General features: G+C 42.6%; 1 protein-coding gene across 2 annotated transcripts in view; it reads left to right on the top strand.

The window, feature by feature from the left end:
- The window catches only part of SMIM14 (small integral membrane protein 14), a 55,705-nt gene that overhangs the window by 6,668 nt on the left and 26,865 nt on the right, over window positions 1-22,172 (top strand). Inside the window, exon 1 of one of the 2 annotated variants that reach the window (XM_087735811.1) lies at window positions 7,084-7,236. The exons of the other annotated variant lie outside the window; for it this stretch is intronic. The gene's annotated coding sequence lies outside the window, so the exon portion shown is untranslated. Of the gene's footprint in view, window positions 1-7,083; window positions 7,237-22,172 lie in introns of those variants that run through there. 2 annotated transcript variants of the gene reach the window in all.

Here is a 22,172-nt window from a genome sequence, read left to right as displayed (position 1 = left end):
GCAATTTCTCTGGTCTTTGGATCTCTCTCAGGCACACAATGTTTCACAGAACATTATCTAGAAAATCCCTGCTATTCTATGTGTCTTTGTTTTCAGTAGTAGCGTATGCCTTTGTTTAGGTGGAAGATCTAGTTTAGATGTAAGGAGCTTCTTGTCTTGTACATTTTTCTCAAATGAGGGGTAGCAATTATAGCAGTTTCAGTGAAGTATAACCCATCGCATAAAATTCCCTGTTACAGCTTTCCCATCTTCCTGACGGAGTGCAAAAAGGTCACATGGTAAATTGGATGTTGTCACCTTTTAAAAGGCAGTATTCTAGACTGTATCTTTCTTTCCCCAATTAGAGGTTAGTCATGCTGGGAGATATTCAGTCATGCTGTATGAGTGTCTTTCAGGATTTTGCAGATCCTAACTCTTAGTCCTAGGAACGTTGTGACGTTACGCTGTTGGTCCCTTCCCCAAACATACAGTAGACATAATGCTAGCCAAATGGCTATATACACATAGTGTATATATATACAGTGTCTTCCTGCACAGATATTTCCAGGTGTCTTACTATCCCTGTATTTTAATATCACCCATCCCATATAATTTTACTCCCACTGAAATTGTGGTGAAAGTGCTCTGCAGATGTACCTACTCCTGGATTCCCTCGAGTGGCACAGCATCACAGAACTACAGCATGGTTGAGGTTGGAAGGGACCTCTCGAGATCATCTAGTCCACCCCCCCTGTTAAAGTGGGGTCAGCCAGAGCAGGTTGCCCAGCAGGACCATGTCCGTTTGGATTTCGAATACCTCTAAGGATGGAGGTATTACTTTTTTCAGTAATTAGTCCCAGTTTTAGAGACATCTATGTCCAATTTTGACCTTAGTAGCTTAACACAAAGTAACCACAAGAACCCATTTAATTTAAACACTGAAAATATAAATTCACACTCTTGCACACTGAAATGGTTTCTCTTAATCTGTGCAGTGTTTTTGCAAAATTTGTAAACTGTGAAGTGTGAGCTGAATACTACAGAATTCTTTTTTTTTCCTGACCTGACAGTGGTATCAAGTTCTGTAAATCCTAATTTTCTTTCTTATACCAAACCACTTGTAGGTTTTACAGCTCCTGTTCAATAGGTTTGACATACTGCAGCAAACGTCCAGCTGCATCATACCACATCCTCAAACAGCAAGTGTACACAAGCTAAAACCTTCGCATTATGTTCACACAGATCTTGGCCAGCTGAGAAAGCAGTCATTTCTAGTTCACTTGTCAATACTTGTGTTCTAAGAGCCAAAATGAAAAGCATGGTTGAATGTGCTACAGAAACCAGAGTATCACTTACAGTGAAAACAGATCAGATTCTTTTCTAACAGTTTGATTTAGTTCTCTGTAGTCCATACAGAGATGCTGCCACTTTTATGTGATAGAATACTGATCTCCAAGGACTGACTGGCAGAGTTATGCCTTTTGATACACCTCCTCAGTGATGTGTGAAATGTCTTCTCTCTTTGTTCTCTCTTTTTTCTTGGTAAATAATGCCTTGGCTTTTTAATGGATGATTACTCTTAAATTTCAGTCATATACTGAGTGCTTAATACCAACTGCAAAACTGCATATATCCATTTCAGATCAGAGTAATTCCCAGTTCCTGACCAGAAAAGTTTGACTCTTTGCTGCTTCTTAGTTAGATATAGTAAAGTGTTCCCAAAAAATCCTTTGGGATCTTATTTTCATTTCCTTCTCTCACATTTTCTTCTGCACTAACATTCATCAAATCTACTGGCTTGCATTTTGTGCCTGTGGTTCGTCTATTAGATATGGCTTCTATTAGATGTTCACTTGGAAAATGAACAGAGATTCATTTTTATTTCAAGTCTGTGAGAACTGTAACAGTTGAGGGCTCTGACTCATGTTCAGAGGCAGTTTCAGACTGAATGCTGAAATGGCTCCCTGAACATAGAGAGAGGGTGACATGAGATGTGTTTTTCCCGAGTGGCAGCAATTTTCAGATGAATATAGCAATGTTAGCTGCTGGTAAGTTTATGGTTGCAGATAGCTTATGGCTGTGAACTACAGTTGCTTAAGAAGCAGCTCACACTGTTTCTCATCTTTTCTTTGCAAGAAAGCCACCGCAATTGTGCAGCTGCTATTATGGTTTCTGCCCCACAGGAAAAACAATTTGTTAAGGTTATACCAGTGTTGGTTCACTTAGACCGCATTTTTTGAGGGGATTTCCCAAAGTATTTGCAAAATATGTTCCTGACGCTGATTGCATAATTATCAATCACAATGAAATTTAGTGGACCTTTGTCTCATTAACTTGGTTACTGAGAACTTAACTGTTCTAATCCTACAGATCCATTTCAGCCTAGTTCAGATGGTATATCTTTACCAGTGAGTGTTATCATTAACAATTTGTTGGTTCAGATCTTAATTCTCTTTTTTTATATGTTTTTTGCAAGCCTGATCTTGTAAGTGCCCCAGTTGGCCTGCTTGCATTTCATAGTTACTGTAAGTTGCTAGTTGGTGTTCTAGTTAAGTGTAAAATAATCCCTGTCATCCCCTCAACTTCAGATTTCCTTCCTCCATTTCCTAGTCTGGAAAACTTCTTTGGGCAGCTATGATCTGGCAGCATTGCAGCAATCCTTTGTGATCATTTCCCCTGGACTGTGGCTAATTTATCTCAGAGTCTGTGTTGGTGTTTCAGGAGCACAAAAGCCCTCCATAGATCCTCTGACAACTTCAGTGGAGTTTCTTCCTTCCACTGGGCCGTATTTTTTCTGTAAGTCCTGACAGCTTAGGTTGTGGTTGGATGTTCATTAAGCTTTCATCTGTACATTGACAGAAAATCTGGCAGTATAAATTTGGTTCAGTGGTGATCACATGACTAAATTTCTGTTAAATTAACCTAAGTACACAATATAGTCTTTGTGCCAGCTAATTCACAGGCTTGCTGCCTAGTATTCCAAAGTGCTTTGCAATTCTCCAGTGCTTTGTGAGATGCCAGCCCAGCTCAATTCTAGGAATGTTTGTGAGCAACTTTTCTAAGGACTTGGCTTCTTTTTCCAAAATTAGATCCCTCTTTCCAAAAACCCAGTGTTGCTGCCAAAAGGCCACTCCTACCTTGCTACTGTAAGGGTACTTTATAATCTTTCCTTTCCACTTCGTGGATGCCATTTTCAGACCATGCTGCAGACGTCTTCCAAGTGGCTCTTCAGTATCAAAATTTGCAGTAGAGTTTCATGTAGATTGCTTCTGGGAATAGCATTAGCTACTCATTATGGACTGCATAGAGGAAAGAGGGAGCAGACAGAAAAGGAGTTACATTAAGAGGATTTGCCCCATTTCTAAGTCATTTTTCAGATCTGATGAACCTGCATGAATTGCAGATGAAGAATTTTCACTCCACAAAGTACCTGCATGTGAGCGATACAATGCTTAGTGGTATGAGTTATGCAGCAAAGATGAGAAGAACAGCAGCAGAAAGAGAATTTCAGAATGGGTATCTGTAAACAAGCTCATCCATTATTTGGCAAGTTAGATCACCAACAGGACTCCTGCTTTTCCACTACCTATCAGGGTACTACAGTTGAAACCTAGCACTGTGATGTGGAATGTGACATCTGCCTGTTGCTTTACAAAGTGCCCAATCCACACTACTTTCAGATGACAGATGTAGAGAATGTCATAGTCAGTTTTGCTCAACTCCCACCCTCCTCCATTGTACAGGGTTATTGGTGGAAGGAACATTACCATCTTCTGCCCTTCAAGCAGAGTTGTTTTCATAGTTTTAGCTTGGCAGTGGGAGCACAATTCTTTTTAGCGTGCCAAAATCAATGGATTTACTATTCTGTCCTTGTTACTAGCTGATCTTGAATGCATCTCATGCCTTTGTTCATAAAGTAGCCTAAGTCATCACTGTTTTCATCAAGGTTTGACTGCCAGAAAGGAGACTTCACAGAGTGAGTCTGAAAACAGCCTCCATATCAGGATCTCGTTTTACTGCTGTATCGTGCACTAAACTTGTGAGTGTAAGGGGGAGCAGATGGCTGAAGCCTGGAAGTGGGAAGCTGAGATAGAATCAGTGCCTGCTATGGCTTGTTCATTTGCCCATGGGAACCAGGAGGGCCAAATTCTGAGGGATGCTCTGGCAGAATGTTTTATGCAAAATACCTAGCTACTTTCTGCTTATATAGATGTACTTGCTGATTGGAAAGCAATAAGCTTATGCATTGTTTCTCTTGTTCCTGGTCTCTACTTTCTGTAGCTCCTGTTGCCTGCCCCTCTTCCTTGACAGTTTATAGTGTGAACTTTCATCCATGAGGATCACCCATTCACGAATCCATCCTTCATTAGTGCCATTAGCTTCCCATATTTCCAAGAATGCCAATGGAAACATATATGTTGAACGAAGAAAAATAATCAGAAAAATAATTGCTATTTTCCTGTCAAAAAGGCAGCGTGAATAATGCAGAATACAATACTGAAAAAAAGCTCAGCTTTTTACCAAGACCAGTTATGTAGAACTATTTACAGATATGCAGAACTTTGCAGTAACAACAGGGGAGGAAGAAACAAGAGTAGGGAGGGGCAGCTGCTTGGTGTGAGTACTTGCATCTCACCTGGAGGGCTGGCTGGCAGGCCAGATAGTGCTGCTTGCACGCCTCATCAAGGGACAATTTCAAGAGATTACCAGGCACGATGCGAGTTCCTGGATGAGGCGATGTGAGAAATGAGCCAGAAAGATGTGATGCGCCGCGTTTTGAGGAGGCTGCATCTGATTCAAAGTAAGAGAGGAAGACGTCACAGCTTTAGCTGTGAGTGCCATCATTGCATACTGCTTTCTTGCAGATCACTCAGTCATCATCCCCATCAGCTCCTGCCTCTCCTTTACAGATGCTTTGCAGATTCATATTATTTCTGACAAGGCATCTGAGACTGCCTGTCTAGCTCACTTAGTCTTGCCCTTCCAGTTCTAGGATTATACAAATTCAATTCTCCAAGAATCAATCACTATGAGACTCTCTTTCCAGTTGCAACAGTTGCCCCAAGTATGCCTGCCATCCTTTTACCAACAGCAGGCTGTTTGGCGTTACCCACCGGCAAGCAAACGGAAGTGTTCAGTGTTCCTGCCTCCACTTGACGGGAGGAACCTTCCTCCCCACTACTGCGTGGTTGCCATTGCTCTCCTCTCTTGTGTGAGCCAGGACTAGTGGTAAGCTGTGTCTGTTCTGGGGATTTCAGGATCTCGGATCCATTTTCTAGAACGACGACTAGCCCTGTGTGCTAAGTGTGGGAGACAGATGGGCGAGGCTGCTTAATGGTGTTGGGAAGCTGTCTCTGCTTGCTTCTAGGATGGCTCGTTCCCTGATGAAGGGTTAGGAGGATGGCCGAGGGAGAGGTGGGAGGAAGGATGCAGCCACAGTTGATCATTCTGCTTATGACCGCCCTCTGACACCGTGGTCTTAGATAGCTTTGTGTTTGGCCAGGACAGCCAAAGTATACTTCTAGCCAAGCATATCTTGATGTTGCTGATGTTCATGGTTCCTGTTGCACTCTGAACTCCTGGACAGGCTGTCAAGAGACCTGTTCTCCCAGGAAACACTGTAGGGATGTAGTTTCGTATTTCCAAATTAAAGATAAATTTTAGCATCCTTAGTGCCTTACCAGAGGTTCAGTTCCCTTGGTTGAGGAAGACAAGACAACATGAGCTCCGCATAGTTTAGCTTTTTTGTGTGGTGGCCTGGCTTTGTGTCAGGGCCTTGATTCACTTTTCAGTATTGCCTCTCTTTAGTTGGGCACTAACGCAAGAGAAATGGCTGAAACATGGGAAAGGAGAGGCGAGGTCCACAGCAAGTCAGGGCTGTGTGGCATGGCTGGACAAAGGCAGCCTGCCCGCTGCCTCTCAGGAAGCGGAACGTCACGTCCAGGGCCAGCCCTAAATGAGCAGAGTTTGCCTGCCTGCGTCTTACAGGGAGAGGTGGCTCTGCACGCTAGCGATGGCTGGATGTGCAAGGCTGCCAGCTGGCAGTGCACCCCCAACCTGGCAGAGTAGCGTAGGCTTGACACCCCAGGCTAGAGAAAAACTTTGAGAAGAAAACTGTAGCCATGAAAGGAGGTTTGAAAGCCTCATGGCAACAGCCGAGGTTGTCCCCACATGTGGGCCATATCAGACTGTATGAGGGACTGGTGCCATGATGAGGTACTGACTTGTCCGAACTCACAACTCCTATCCAAACCTCCTTTCTCCCTGAAATTGCAGCACCTTCCTTGTGTTCTGGCTTGGAGGAGGGGAGCCACCCTTGGAAATATTGGAGGACAAGATTTTCTCCCCTGTGTAATCCCATTGCATGATCGCGTAGCATCACTGTCCTCAGGACAGGACGTGGTCCATCTTTCCGTATGGGAGCACGACACCCCAGCTCCATGGCTAGGCACAGGTAAGCCCAACCGGCTGGCGTGAGAAGCCGTGATCTGAGATTTTCCTTTCCAGCTTCATTCCACGGCATCTAAATGCATATTTTGAGGGATGCTTTAATTGCAGGGAAGCCTTGTGAGTCATGAGCTCCTAAACGGGCTTTAGATTTTCAGGGGAGAAACTACCCTGTAAATTCCCTCGCACTTCGGGGGTGACGGCGGGGGGCCAAGCCGCCGACGTGACCGTATTTCGGACAGGGGCGCAGAGCCCTGGCCGCACACCAGGCCGCCGAGGAGCCACTGCTGTCCTTGCGTCTTCTCAGCCCTGACTTACTGCGGCTTTATTTGAAGGCCGATGCGTTGCCTGAAAATGACAGCGCCCGGCGCGCCGGGCTACCGCGGCCGCCTGCCCTCTGCCCGCGCGGCGCCCGAGCCTGCCTGCGCCGGGCGGCGAAGGCCGGGACGCGGCCGTCCCTGCCGGGCGAGCCGCCCAGAGGCGGGGCGGGCGGCCCCCGGGCTCCCGTGCCGGGCTGGCGGCCGCCCCGCGGAGGGGAGGGGAGGGGAGGGGCGGGCCGCGGAGGGGCGTGCGCGGGGGGCGGGAGCCGCGCGGCGCCGCCCCGGCCCCGCCGCCGCCGCCGCCGCCGCCGCCGGGAGCCGGCAGATCCGGGTCTCGTGGCGCGGGCTGACGTGTGAGCCGGCCCGGAGCAGCGGGGCCGAGCCGCGGGGCCCGCCTCTGCCAGCCCGGCCGCCCTGCCCTGCCCCGGGCCGCCCGAGCCGCGCCGCCCGCCGCAGCCCTCCGCGCCCCCGCGACGGCGGCCAGAGCACGGTGAGCGGGGAGGCGCCGCGGCCGGGGGGCGCCGCGGCAGGGACGGGGAGGGCGCGGGCCGGGCAGAGCCGGGCGGGTTTCCGCGGGCACCCCCGCCCGTCCCCTCCCTCGCTCCCTCCGCCGGGCGGCGCGGCGCGGGGGGTGGCCGGGGAGCCCCCGGCGGGGGCTGCGGGGGTGACCGCAAGCCCGTTGAACTACAGAGACGGCCCCGCTGCCGGGCGCTTCGCCCGGTGCCCGGGAAGGTAAACAGCGGGAGAGCCGGAGCCGCTCCGCACGTTGTTAGGCAGCACCCCTCTTTTTCCAACCGGTGAAGCGTCCGCTCGTCTGCTTTACAGCTGTTCTCCTTTGGGTTTTTCTGGTTGTCGGGGCTTTTAGTGCAAAGTGGCACTCCTCTGTCGATTCTCTTTTTTTTTTTTTTTTTTTTTTTTTGTTAAAGGATCTCGGTCTGATACTTTGAGCCAAAGGGTTTTAGTTTTCTCTCTTTAAAGAAGCTGGAAGTGGCATGCTGACACCAGGGTGTGCGCTCCCAGGCTGCTCCCCGCTTTTTGAAAAGCGCATGCAACTAAAGTGGGAGAAATTGAACAATGTCTTGTGAAAGATAATATCAGGAAAAGGACAGCGTCACGCTGCCATTAACGTATTAAAGATAGGATTCCTGCCAGGAACTCTTCGTATGCGTGCGCCAAGATGTGATTCGTAGTGGATTACAGCAGGGAAGGGCTATATTGGCCTTGGAGACCACCAGATATTGTCCATGGTCGTTCCTCCGCAGCTGTCACCGTGCCGGATTCCCCAGATGTCCTGCCCTGCAGCTCAGCCGCTGCCTTCCAGGGCAGTTCGGAGGCCTCAGCTAACCACCGCTTCTACGTGAATGTGGCACGTGACCTACATCAAAAACTTTCGTTTCCCAGGAAACACCTGTTTGGCTAGTCAGCCTTCAGGAGTGTCTTTGAGGTTATGGATTTGTTGGTGTAGGGACTGTTTGTGTTGTATATTGGCTGAACATCCATGTCTATTCATATAGATAAGTCTTGAAAACCATCTCCAGTTTTTAGAGGTGAGGACATCTAACTTTTTAGCCTTAATAGCTTATTATGTTGATGTTATTAGTGTGCCTACTGGGGAAGGTACGTGTCTGCAGTCAGCATTAGTGGGTTACTCTTAGAAGTCTTTACATGCTTAGCTATTAGAGTGCTATCCACCTTTACGCATTTCTGTTACTTTCCAAAAGCAGACCTGAGCTCAAAAAAATCAAAATGAGAAAAACAAAAGAAATCAATCTTACTTTTGATTTCTTCCTATATACAGTGAGAGAGAATAAATCCTTGATAATTCCGTCCAATTCTTGTGACCTGTTGAGATGAAAGAAATCAAGCTATTGTTGTTGATCATTGATTTAAAAAAGTGACCCTGTCACTGACAGCGTGGCTTGAAATGGTAGAAGCAGTTGGCAAAATAAGCGTGATTGTAACGTTAGCAGTACATTAGTCAGTTCAGTCCTGAGCGCTGTTCCTTCCCCTGCTGCTGAGGTGGGCGAGTCCCACCTTTTTGGTTCTTTTTGCCCCATTTTGTAAAATACAAGATTTACAATTTTTGCCTGACTCTAGAGTGGTATAGAGTGAGTTCTCTATTCGAAGTGGTTTAAGATCATTTTGTATAAGGTGCTAAACAAGTGCAAGGCCGTACTGGATGTGTAATTTGGTCATTCCGCAAAGTATTGTCGCGTGTGCTTCTCTGGCAGGCAGGGATGTCCCTGACCCACTCAGGACCGTGAGCCAGGAGGGGCTGCTATAGAACTGAGGTGGTGGTAGCAGCCGTTCTGTAGCTTTTATTTTAGCCTAGCTGGATATTATTTTGCTGACTATAGAAATAAATGTAATGAACATGGTTCTATGAAATTCCCTGCACCGTGCAGATTGTGATGTTTTTGCAGCACCTTACCCAAACTACAGTCAAGTCCGTTAATTCTGGAGTGCATGGCCCAGTTACATGGGGAACATTCTGCAATCCATGTTCTTCCCTTGTTCCAACGGAAAAATAAGAATAATACACTTGTTGTTAAAGAAGTAGTCTACATAAAAACAATTTCAAAATGCATTATGGTTTTAATCGCTTTGTAACTATTGTACCTGGTTTCAAAAGGTCAGTATTTGGGTTTAGAGAAAGTTAGTTTCTAACTGACTTCTTGTTTTGTTATTAGCTTCTCATTTTCTACTTTCATATATTTAGACTCCAGAGTTAGTGATGTGTGAATGTTATTTGCATAACAGATGTGTAATAAAGCAAAGTCTACGTTCGTGTTTCAGAATTTTCCCTCCTAGATATTTTAGGTACTTGACATATATTCTTAAAGACCAAATTTTGTCTCTGCTGAAGTTCGTCATAGCAGAATTGGGCCTAACAACATCACGAGTCTTCACAGGGCCAGTACAATGAAAGTAGCAAGATCCTCTTTTTCTTCTTATAAGTGCGTGTGAACGGAGAAGGTGTACGGTGCCCCGCCTGACAATACCAAGTATCAGATTCTTACTCTGTATGTTTTGAACATTTATCAGATTACTCATCACAACAAACACAAAAATATTTTGGCAGATGCATTTATACATAGAAAAATTGATGTCATTTGCCCATATTCTGCTTGGGAAGCAAATCAGAGAGCCTGTGAGCCTGCTTTGCATACATGCTATTACATACATGCTTTGCATACATGCATTTACATGCATGCTGTTACACTTGATGTCAAGCACGCTTTCCGTTTTAACTTCCTAGGTTATAGATTCAATTTATTAATACGTAAAGATCTATCTAGTTGTTAATGAGGCACCTGATTCTGCAAGATGCTGAGTACTTCTTGGAAGATCCAAGTGCTCCTAAGTCCTCTATAAGTACTGTGAAAGCTAAGAAAACTTTGTAAGGTTATACCACAGAGCCAAATTTTGCAGTCCTTATTCAGGTAAAAAAAAAAGGGGGGAAAAAGAAAATGGAATTATTTTCCCAGAATAGCTCCTTCAGCTTGTATGCCTTGACTCACGAACAGCTAGCTTCCCCAGTTCCCAAGGAGCTTCATTTGAAGAAAGACTCCTTAGCTCCTCATTATTAAGGAATACAGTCAGGGATATGAGAAGGATCAGTCTGTGTTAGCTGTGTTAGTCTTATTTCTGCTGGACTTCAGTAGCAGTGCAGTGGAGAAGTATGGTCCTGTCCTCCTCTTTCCAGCCCATCACCTGTTCCATGGTGTTGGCTGGGGCAAGAAAAAAGTCCCTTAGTGATGATTGACTTGGCTTTTGATGCAAGATTTGAAGATGCTTGGGGATCAGCCTCTGGCATGATTGAGTGGTTGTACATTTGCATGGTTATTAATTGAACAAATATGCTTCAGAGGCTTTAGTCAAAGTGCCTAGCTGGTGTTTTTATAGATAATGGAACAAATTAGTCCCATTTGGGTGGGAACAGATAGAATTACACTAGATAAAAGTTTTCCTCATTAAGATTAGTTCTGATTCTTCTGCATCTTTGCATGCATTAAAAGCCATGGCTTTCTGGAGCTAAATATAGTTTCATTCTTACTTTATAAAACTGCTAGACAAATGTCAGATCCAAAGCACTGAGCTTTCCTAGGAAAGAAAAGATTTTTATCAGAACAGAAAAGCTGTGCAAAAATGTAGCACTAGCCATTTACATGATATAAGCAGCTGCAATGCTTTATTTGTCGAATCTTTGTCAAATACAGACCTCTAGTAACAGAGCTTTGGTCTTTTTTTGTTCATATATTCACATGCATATGTTCATGTATTTCCTGTTAGTTAATCATAAAAGCTTTATTTTTAGCAAGGCAATATTTTTAGAGAACTTGATTAAATAGTTTATGTCAGTTTTCATACATTAAAAAGTTAGTTTAGGGAAAAAACAGCTGTCCAAATGAAATTACATGAAGATGTGAAGAAAAGTTGGGGGTTAGCTCTTCAAATAGTTGGACTAAATCAAGTGTGAAGCGAAGCTTCCTGGAGGGAGTGGCCTTAGTTTAACAAGAACTCTTGCACAAGTGGTTATGATGTCGTCAGGGGCTTATCGCTTTCATATCTAGGTGGGACTGATTAGATGGCATCTGTCATTAAGCACCCCTGTTTGACGTTACTAGATAGAGCTTTTATTGGAGAGCTCCATGAAACATAGAAATATTCTTATACATACACTTTTCTTGAGCCACAGAGATCGTCGGATGCTTGTTTCAAGTTAGTACGTAGAACAAAAGTGTCTAAAGATGAAAAATACCTACTTTCCTGTGGGAAAACTGTGGAGCCAAAGGTGAGATGCGTGTTGCATCCCGATCTCGTGAAACAGTACCATAGATTTTCTTTCTGCAAATTAATGTAATAGATCTTAAAATCTGTTGCTAGGAGGTACAGGGGAGACTTGTATAATTTGCATAGCACTTTCCTTTTGATAATCTAAACTAGTCTGTGAGTCTGCTGAATTAGATGGATGTAATTCTTTGGTAAAAGCTGGGTTGTCTTTTAGCTAAACATATGTAAATAACCAAGCCCAGAAATCCTATTAATTGCTACAGATTCCCTCTGGTATAAGTACTGATTAAAAATATTCTAATTGATAAGCTTCAAATTGTTTACTGCAGGTATGTAGAAAACCTGATTCAACTTCCATTGAAGTCAAAGACAGGCACCCGCTAGCTTCAGATAAAATTTGATCTGGCCTGAAGGGGTTGGGAGTAGGGCTGCCAGGGAATAGAGCTGCTTTCATCTGAAATTGAAAATCCGGCTATCTTTCTCAGCATGCTGCTACCCTGCTAAATCTGTTTGCTCAGTGGCAAGTTATTAGAAACATATGTCTTCCCTGGAGAAAAAAATAATGAAAATATTCCAAAGAATTTCAGTATAATTTTGTGGTTGGAGTAACATTAAGGAATAGTGTATTTTTACAGTTTTAAGGATTTTTAAGGTATTTTATAATCTAAACAATTGTACTTTTAATAAACGAGTCTCAAAAACTTCATAGCTCGTGGTTCAGGGCTGCACTTGCTAGCTCAACAGGGTGGGAAAACTTTCATTTTTATTTGTTTTGAAACTATGTTGTTCTAAAGGAGTGAATAAGAGAATTTTTATATGTTTATTTTTGCAAAGAGATGAAATGTATAAAAAATTCTCAATGATTGACTCTCAAAAAAAATTACTTCAAAATAATGAATTATTGCAGGCCATCTGAGCTGCGGTAACTGCCTGGGTGCTCACCGTTCACTCGGGGCAGCTCTGAAGTGTCTCAGCTTAATCTTTTTCTCTTACAGACTAAGCAAAGTCACGTTCGCTCACAGTTCTCATGGGTGAAGAGCATGTGTGGGGACTGTTGCCCCAGCTCAGCTGCTGTGCAGTGGCTTTGTGACACTCCGGTAATTTGCTCATGAGTTTGAGCCCTGAGCCTCGCTGGGCGAGCTTTAAAGTTGGATTCGCTTTGAGCTCTCAAGTTGCTTTGGTGCATTTGAACATGTTAGTCATAATCTTGATTCATAAATCTTGGAACAACAGGAGAGGTGTTTTATGGATAGGTTACATAGTTTGTTATAGGAACGTATTCTTTTTCCATACTTAGTCTTTTAAAGTCAATGATTAGGTTTGTATTATGAAGCCTGAAAGTTAAGTGCAAAACATCTTATGGGCGGGGTAACCAACAGCAAAGTCAGTTTCCCTGTTCTACTCCCATGGGGAGGCTGGTGCAAGATGCTCACCTCCGCCGTTTTCCATCTGCAGGAAGTACCCTTTATTCTTGCCTCCCTGCCAAAGTCTGCTCCCTGCAAGGCCAGCTCCTCTTTCGTGTGTAGCCGCTTGTTCAGAATCAGGCCTGCCAAAGCATTGCAACACAGGCCTGTAGCCCTGGTTGGCATGGCACAGCATGGGTGTCCTCTCAGTGCTGGTGCAGAAGTGCTCTTGGCAGGGATTTCAGATTCAATATGTATTGCTTCCAGCGGTAGTGCATTGCTTGTACAGCTGCAGGGGTGCTGAATTTAGGAGACTGGCAATTGTTGCTGGGGAATGGGAAGAGGAATGTCCACACAAGCAGTGGGGCAGTCTGTAGTGCCAGAGACACTAACCAAAAGCAGGAGAGTAAGCAAATTTGCCTGGGAGCTGGCTCTTCTACTCACCACTCAAGCGGAAAATCCCGTTAACATTAATTAGAGTTCTTGCCTTACTGAAGACCACAGGAGAGGCTCCCAGTTTACTCTGTAAACTGGTTAAAATATGTGTTAGTAATTTTACAGAGGATAGCCCACCCTTTTGCGTTAACATATATCAAACAAAATGATTAAATAGCTATTAGTCATTCAGTGCAATAATTTTGTTGTCCTAGACTATTGTCACAGTGTCCTACCCTAGAAATAAATGTTAAAGTGAAGCTGAAGCATTTACTTAGCAGAAAGAGGGTATTATTCTTGGACAAAGTTCTGCGTCATTGACATCTTCTCTTAATTAGCTTTCATATTCCAAGAGATTTCTTTCAGAAAAATGTCATCATTTTAACAAAAGGATGACCAAACACTGACAGCTGGAGTTTGGCAATAACATTCTGTATGAAATATCAGTAAATGAATTCTAAAATAGCTGGACTGCTTTTTTGGTCCACGACTGGATGTGCATAATTAGCTCCATTTCAAGTGTTTTGCCCAGAAGAAATGTTAAGCCACCTGCATGGGAATAAGTAAATAGCTTTTTTAAAATCTTGGTGGGTCTTATTTAGCTCCCTTGGGGAATTCAGTTTTGATCACTAACATCAGCCTTAGAGCCTTAAAGCCTGAAATGTCTCTCTCTCTCCTCACGTACTGGGGACTAGCCATGAAAAGGAAGGTGGGGAACAGTACTGGAACAGTGGAGTGTTTTAATGTATGGGTTCTTGTCCTCTGAGAGTGGTACTCGACACTGACAAGCCTTAATTAAACTGAAAGAAGCGTCTGTGTCATCTTCTGTATTTCCCTGATGTACCATTCTGTGTTGAACTGATGCACCTCAGCTAACCTTGGTTAGCCTCATCCACAAATAGTAAGTTTCCTACCAGGTTGCTACCTACTGGATGCTACACCCTGTAAAGCAGTGTCAACTTTTTCACATACTTCAATGAAAGAAGAGTTGTGATGCTTGGCTGTGAAAGGGCTTTGACGATAATTGTAATTAAGTTCTCATGCTCTGGTTCCTGCTTCGCTGCTCTAGGTGCTAGCGCTGTTGGCAGAGTCACCAGAAGAATTTCCTGACCCACTCAGAGCAAGTCCAAATGTCCACATCGGGGTGAAAATGTGAGTGACCCAGCAATGTTCACAGTGCTGTGGTGGTCACACAGTGGTGGACTTGTGCTGTGGGGACAAGGGATGTACCAGTGCTCCAGTAGTCTCGTGAGACCATCAGAAAAAAACATCAGGAAGATACTTAGCACGCACTTCTCAGTTCTGAGCCTGTCCCTGCTCAAAAGCTCCTTCCCTGATATTGGCATGTCACTGTAGCACCCTTCAGTGGCTGGCTAAGCATTTCTTGGTTTCTTTGGTTTTGCTTCTATTTTTAAGGAGTTGTTTTGTATTAAATTAGCATTTGTAAGAAGCACTAGATGGATGACACTGGAAAATTAATTCATAATTTACTTACCAAATGATTTGTGAGACGGTAGCAAAGTTACCCACTAGTATGCCTTGAGCTGGATGTGGCTGGGTGAGCAGTTCTCTTGTGGAGCTCCTGCTGGTCTTGATGGCTTTGTTGAAACCAACAAGAACAGCACCAGTTGCATACATCTGTGTGCATGGTTAAGCACTGACTTTTCCATGAGGAAAGGAACTGGCTTAGCTTAATCTGCATTGAAAAGTTCATCTTGGATCTTGTTAATTATCCTGAGAAAAGTTGCAGTGCAGAAATACACTTGCGAACTCATTAGGCTGCAGCTGGAAGTCCAGGGAGACGTGCTGATGCTTTCAAGTACAAAATCAGCTGCTTTTCCCCCCGCCCCCTGGAATTGTAAGGAAAGAGCGTGGAGAGGATTGCTTTATACTCTAAAAGCGTTGCGATGTCTAGGAACCCTCTTTGGGTATTGTATCAGCCATCAAAATCATTGCAGCTCTTTTCCCTAGAAAAGCTAAATGGATGATCTGAACTGGGACAATTAGTTGAAGAAAGCTGTAATTGGAGCCACGCTTTACTGTGGCAGCACTCCTTCTGGCGGGACCCACGTTTATATCCTGCTGTTTTGCTTTTGCTGCTCCGTCAGCCAGTTGGTTTTCTTTTGTCCTGAAAACTCAATTTTATGTCCGGGAGGAGGCCTGGTAGAAAAAGATCATCAGTAGTCCTCTAGAGATCTGTGACCTTGCAGAACTACTAGATCCTGGTCCACTGAAGCCAATGGGAGTGCTGGTATTTGTTTCAGTAGAAGTACAATGGAGCTGTAAACGTGGAAGACATGATGGGAGAGAGCTTCTCTTACACTGTTAATAAAAGGGATTAAAAATTACCATTATAAAAAAGCCAAGTATAATGTTGCAGTGTTTCAGACTTAAGTCCTATGAGGGGATGTTTACCTGAACTATCTAAATTACAATAATAGAGGAGAACAGATCCTTGGAATGTTTTAATTAGTATCAATTTGTATACAAGATTCTTCTTTTTTACAGAACCTATTTTTAGCCTTGTTTGAACAGAGGAAGTTGCTTTGTAAAGGAAGTTTCCTTAGAAATCTTCAGGCTTATTTTTGCCAGTTCTGTAACCCCAACAATTTAAAACTCTCTCATAAAAATTGTATACCACCTCCACTGGATACTTATGCCAGGCCCTTGGCTTCTGGATTAATTTTGATTTAGTGCGATGTCCTCCCCTATTATGCATCCATTAACTTCAGGCAGAATAGCATTTATTTATATTAAAGTATTGCTTATTTTTCTCTTTATTTTCTCCCTATTTCTGTAGTTCCTTTTGTGATGTTTCTTCCCTATTCAGCTACAAATGCTTTTGTGTTCTTACACTGTCCTGTAGTTTTATCCTGTGTTTAGTTATTCCCTTCCTATGCTTTTTTAATGGCTCTGTTACCATTTCTGCTTTGTTCCTCCTTTATATTGCTCTGGTGATAGGAAATGTGCTGCATTTCTGCTAGTAGCAATTGAAAAAAAATAGAAATTTCACAAAGGTCTTTGCAGGTGAAATCAGCCAGTCCTAGCTACACATATCTCTGGTTTGCTTTTTTAAGAGAGAAATCCCAAATCCATGCATATTATTTTTCCCCTCTATGCTCTAACCCAACCTGAAGAAAAACTTGATGCAGATATCAATGGATAAAATTCCTGGGCCTGTCTTACTCACAAAGTTTAGCTATACAACTGAAATCATAGGAAGTTAAATAATAGACTAGTAAGTTGGATATAGGTAGTTCATCAAAAGACTAACAAAACACTCAGGATTCTGTGGGAGGGTGGATGTGCATGAAGTACAAATATTATAGAAGATGGAAATCAACGGGAAAATGCATTATATAACAAATACAGAAAATTCTGAGTCTGCCTGGGTTTCACTGGATTTGAAAGTTTAGGCTCCTCTTGGTTGGTCGGTCACTAGTAAGCAATATTGCCCCACTGAAGATACCTTTATCTATTATTTTACTGTATGCCTTATTGATGTTGAATTGGACTGTGTGTGACTGGGCAGGATTCAGTGAGTCCAGTCCCTAGAAGAAGCAGGATTAGAAACAGATTTTGGAGTAACCCCTTGTACAAGGGGCATTTTGAAGTGCCCAGTAACGAGTCAGCTGAGGTGCCTGTGGCCCCTGGAGCACTGATGGTACCCAGGGGGACAGAGTGGCCAAGGAGGAGAAGAAAGAGTCCTACAAAAGCAGAGATCAGGAGCTTTATGAGGAGCTGATCACAGCAGTCTCTTCTTGCTTTAACTGAAGCAAATTTCCACGCCCTGGGTTAATGGGTACTATGGTCACACAGCCCCAGTGCCTGGTAGTTTCTCTGGGACGGGATTTCATGTGCAGGATTGCAAGGGTGCTATGCTACGCGAGGCCAATGTACAGGATGTTTTAGATGCTAGAAGAGAATCCTTGGAGGTCATTTGGAGATGGGTAAGATGATACAGAAGAACAAAACTTGGGGCATGCTGTGAAGAAAATAATTACAGAAAGGGTCAGATATTGTAAGAAGACATAGATACTAAGATGGCTTAGGTGCAGGTAAAAAGGCAAGAGAACAAATCCTTTTTATGGAAACCTGGATCCTTTAGGAGATCATGGAAGAGTATAGGAGGGAGGGTTTCTGCCTCTGACAGTAAGATAAAAATGAACATTTTCTCTTTGGGGCAGTGAATTGTTCATGCTTTGTGTATGGCTTTTGCTATTTTAGCCCTTTATCATTTTTTTGAATGCCTGCAGAGGCATAACAAGTCATTTGCTTTCTTTCTACGTTTTTATTTTAAATTTTATATGTGTTTTCATTTGTTCTGCCACACTTCTCTCAAACTGAAAGCAGAAGCAAAATTAACTTTATGGCTTGTTAGAGATATTTGACAATTGTGCTTTGAGTTATTGCAGTTGGCTGAAAAACAGTAACGAGGAGCTGAATAGGGTTTTGTTTCTCTTTAAAGTAATGTGGAAAGATTCTGTTACTTGTCTGCTGTACTGTGAGGTATTTTCCTCCCAAGGATTTCTTGCCTTCAATCTTCAAGAAAATAGCAACACAGCAAAAATAGTTCCTAGCAGAGGAAATCTTCAGCCATTGTATGTATCGTGTGTGTGATAGTCTACTTTTTAAAAGTGCCTGGATCCAGGAAACGTAAGAGTTAACGGGCTTAGAGTTTTGATGCTGAAGATGCCAAGTTTAGTCCATGATAAATCTGCAGTGACTCTGATTTGTGTATCATATAGAGTGCGTGTTTCTTTGAATACTGGAATTATAAATATTTTTACACACTCCTTTATACCAAGGAGTAGAGATCACCAGTACGTGCGCTTTGACAGTCTTGCTAATCAGCATCGTATTGGAGTCACATTGGAGAGCGTCCAGCACATGGAAAATTGACAAAACTTCTTGTTTGCCTTCATGCTAGAAAGGAATTCAGTTTTGTAATGATTAGGGTGGAGAGAGGCAGAGTATAATTTCTGTCTCCCAGAGCTCACCAGCTGCCTGCAATTTACTCGAGAGAGGTGTTGCTGGATTGGGAAATAATGTATAGTCATTGCAATAATTTAAAATACAGAAGAGTCTCCAGGTACAAAAAAACAATCAGATTGTAACCATAAAGATTGCTTTTTTGATAGTAGGGTATATAAAATATAATACACAGCTGTAGGGCTGGGATTGGGGAAGGTAATAAAAGAAGAAACGATTTGCAATAATTACTATAACTGAGAATGCTATTTTTTAAATCATGAGAGACTAGAAATATTTTTCAGTATGGCTTCATTGCCTACAATTTCAAATAGATGCTCAAGTCAAAAGGTAATGGTGGGCTTTTGTTTCTGTCTTAGATCATCAGAGACCATCCTCCACTTTGCTCCTGAATTATAGTAATTCCAGCTCTGACTACAGTATTTTAATTTCAGTAGTACTGTTCATGATTGCCTCTGTGGGCCTCTTTACACTGGAAAGGTCATATTGGCTCTTCAATGGTAAATCATATTTGTCCATGTTTACTAAGTCTCTCCTTTATTATGCTCTCTATCAGTTTGCTTAGTCTAGAGGCCATAATATATACCTTCTCAGCTGTTACCAGTGAGAGCTTTGGCATATTTACCAAATGTATCTTCCAGCTGTTTGTAAACCCTGTGAATTAAATACTGTGCTAGCAGTAATATGGCCAAACCAAAATACAGTAATTTTAAGTAGAGTAAGAGTAACTCTCCCAGTCAGAGTACTTGCAGGTATTTGACATCATAGCCTTACCAATTGCTGTGGTCTTACCAGTTACTCCAAGAAAAACAAAGTAACAATAAACAGGAAAACATACAGAAAAATAAGTGAAGTAAAATAAAATAAAACTACAAGCTTTTTTTTCTTTCTCCAGGTCATGAGGAAAAGAATGGAGCACATCCTCCCATTTTCTGTGATAGATTGTATGTAGAAGAACTGTATTTGCAAAAGGTGGAGAGCTGGTGTGACTCACAGCAAAGAGGTCAGAGCTGGGCAGAAAAAGTTAGCCGCTGACGTGAGATCAGACAATTGCAATTACCGGGAGGCAGGCAGGAAGCACATTGCAATTCTGGAACAGGATTTTGATACGAACGGGCTGCCTAAGAGCACACTGGAGCCAAGGAATCCTGCTCCGTGATGCATAAAAATACTGGTGTCATTTACCAAATCTTACACAGGGTCACAGAACATTGATAAACTTAGGGATCTGATTACAGAGCTTAGTTGATATTTAGTACTTTATGCATTCGAAGTGTGTCACAAATGATACAATTATTAAGCCAAGAATGCTTTAATGAGGAATACAGACATGAGTGTCATTTTACAAGTGAAAATCATCATATAGTATAGGGTGGTTCTCTCTTCTTTATAACTGGTCAGCCACATATAAAATCTCTGTTTCCTCCAGTTCCCGACAAAAAATAATTGCATAAAGGGGGATTAGTTACCTGGGTTTTTTTAAAGTAATAAAATAACCCAAGTTTAGCATCTTTATCGGGGGAAAACCTAGTGCTGTTCCCAAAATAGATGGTCTGTCTTTGGTCCTTTGCCGATGAAAGAGCTTGTTCTAGGCTTGGAGGAAGGAAAGATAAAGGAAGATGCCTTTCAGCATCATGTGAAGGTGAGAAAGCTTGTAAGGGATCTTTTGTTGAAAGCTTGGATAGCATTTTACTTGGTGACGTGTTCTGCTTTATTTTAGCTCATTAAGGTACTTCATCATGTACAATTCAGATGCCTTGGGGTAAATTCCTTCTAGCGTACCTCCACTTAAATGTATGATGTTGTATGACAGTTTAATTTCCCCCATTTATCGTCTAATATTTTCCAGTTGTATGCTCTACAAAGAATGTTAGCCTAATATTTTTCAGTTGTATGCTCTACAAAGAATGTTAGCCTGGTTTCATTGGTGATGACTCTTATCTGATGTTTTGATTTCTTGTAGTCGTATATAGATTAACACTCCTCTATTAATTGCTGTGACATTACTACATGTTACTGACTCCTAAATTCTTTCATGTTGCAATTAAATATTGTTTTACAACTTTACTGGTTCAAATACCTTCTTTTGGATGTCAGCGTTATGTCCAGAGAAACCATTTTGCACTATTTAGCAGTCAGTGCTTTTATCTGTTCCTTGTGCTAAAATAGTTTTAGAAAGGCTATTCTGGTTGATGTGGCATACCATCCAGAGAGCTTGTGTAGTTAAAAAATTTCTTCTCTTGTTGTTGTGCAGTTCTAGTGGTTCTGAGATAACTTCAGGAAAGTTAGTGTAGTAGCTTTATAATTAACTCTCAGAAATAATCATAGATCGTCTGCTGTGATCTCCTGTATATTGGAGAACATTATAAGAGGACTAAACTTGGGTGCTTGTGTACTTTACTCAGTGACCTGTATTTGGCTGAAGCATGTCTGAATGCATTGAGAGATGGGAAAGCCACCCCGTCTTTGGCAGTTTGTTGCACTGGTCAGTTACTCTAATGGTAAAAATGTATGCCTTCCTTCTCTTTTGAATTTGGTGGATTACAGCTTCCAGTCATTGGTTCTTGATCACCTCTTCCTTGAAGAACTTCTCAATAGTCAGGTTTATTTTTCTCTGCAAAGGTACTTGTACGCTACATAATCAGGTCATCTCTCAGTCATCTTCTCAGTACATTGCCAGATTACTCTTTCTTAGTGTCTACGCAAAAAGCCTTTCCTCCATCCCTTGAGTTTTTTTTTTCTCTTTTTCAGTTTTCAGTATTCTTTTTAAAAAGTGGAGACCCTAGGAGATAAGGGCACTGATGTTCAGACTCCGCAATGAAGATATTGATATCTCTTACCTTCTTGTCCTGTCTGGCTCTGTCCGCCATGGCAGAGGATAATACAGAAGAGTGGTAGGCATTGGGAGAGGAAGGACTTCTGAAATGCATTTTGTTTTTTCCATTTCTTTCTTCCCCCAAGAGGGAATAACTATTGTGGTGATACATTCTGTTGAATGAAGATATCTTATAGCCATATGGGTTATCCCTCTTTCTTCTAGTAAGCTTAAAACATTAAAATGCTTATGTGTGATCAAGGCTTAAGTTTTTATAGGTGATGGCTGCAGAGCACGTCTGCTGGTTCAGCACATGCTTATCAAATGGCTGGCACCTTCATAAACTACTTGTTTTAGGAGACTGAGAGGATGTATCTGCTCTATGCTGCTGCATTTATTAAGTTTGCCAGTTACCTCACATCAGGGCCCCAGTGCGTGCAACACAAACACAGTCTGAATCTAGCTTTATTGATGCCAAGTTAACAAAAATATTTTGGAAGTATCATTACGCAGAACTGATCTAATACATCATAAGAGTCTTCATTCGAGAGAAAGCAATCCCTGATTTGACCATAAGGGTAGAAATGCCTAGCAGTCTGCTACCCATTTTGACCATCAATTAAGTCACTGAGAAGCTATTGGTAAATAGTAAAGATACGCTTGTATATGCTTGACATGTCTGGTGTAAGTGGTTTTAGCAGGTGAATAACCTAGAATTGATTCCCATTACAGCTTCTTTGAACTTTCTGTATTGCTAAGTGAATGACCTACTTCTTTGATCTAAAATTAGTGTGTGCAGCTCCATTTTTAAAGTGTTTCCAAGTACATCCACTCTTGCACCCCTGCTGCTTGCTTTCATTATACAATAAGGATGGCCGTTTCTTCCTTTAGCAAAGAAGTTACCGAGTTTTCAATTATTTTCCTGTATGTTGATCAGAGGAAGAATGCCAGCAGTTTGTTAGGGGTTTAGGAGTACAAGTTCCCCTG

This window comes from Nipponia nippon, unplaced genomic scaffold, assembly GCF_047370975.1.
Source record: "Nipponia nippon isolate SJK-2023a ecotype South Korea unplaced genomic scaffold, ASM4737097v1 scaffold_6, whole genome shotgun sequence".
NCBI lineage: Eukaryota > Metazoa > Chordata > Aves > Pelecaniformes > Threskiornithidae > Nipponia > Nipponia nippon.
This window is presented reverse-complemented; position numbering and strand designations above follow the sequence as displayed.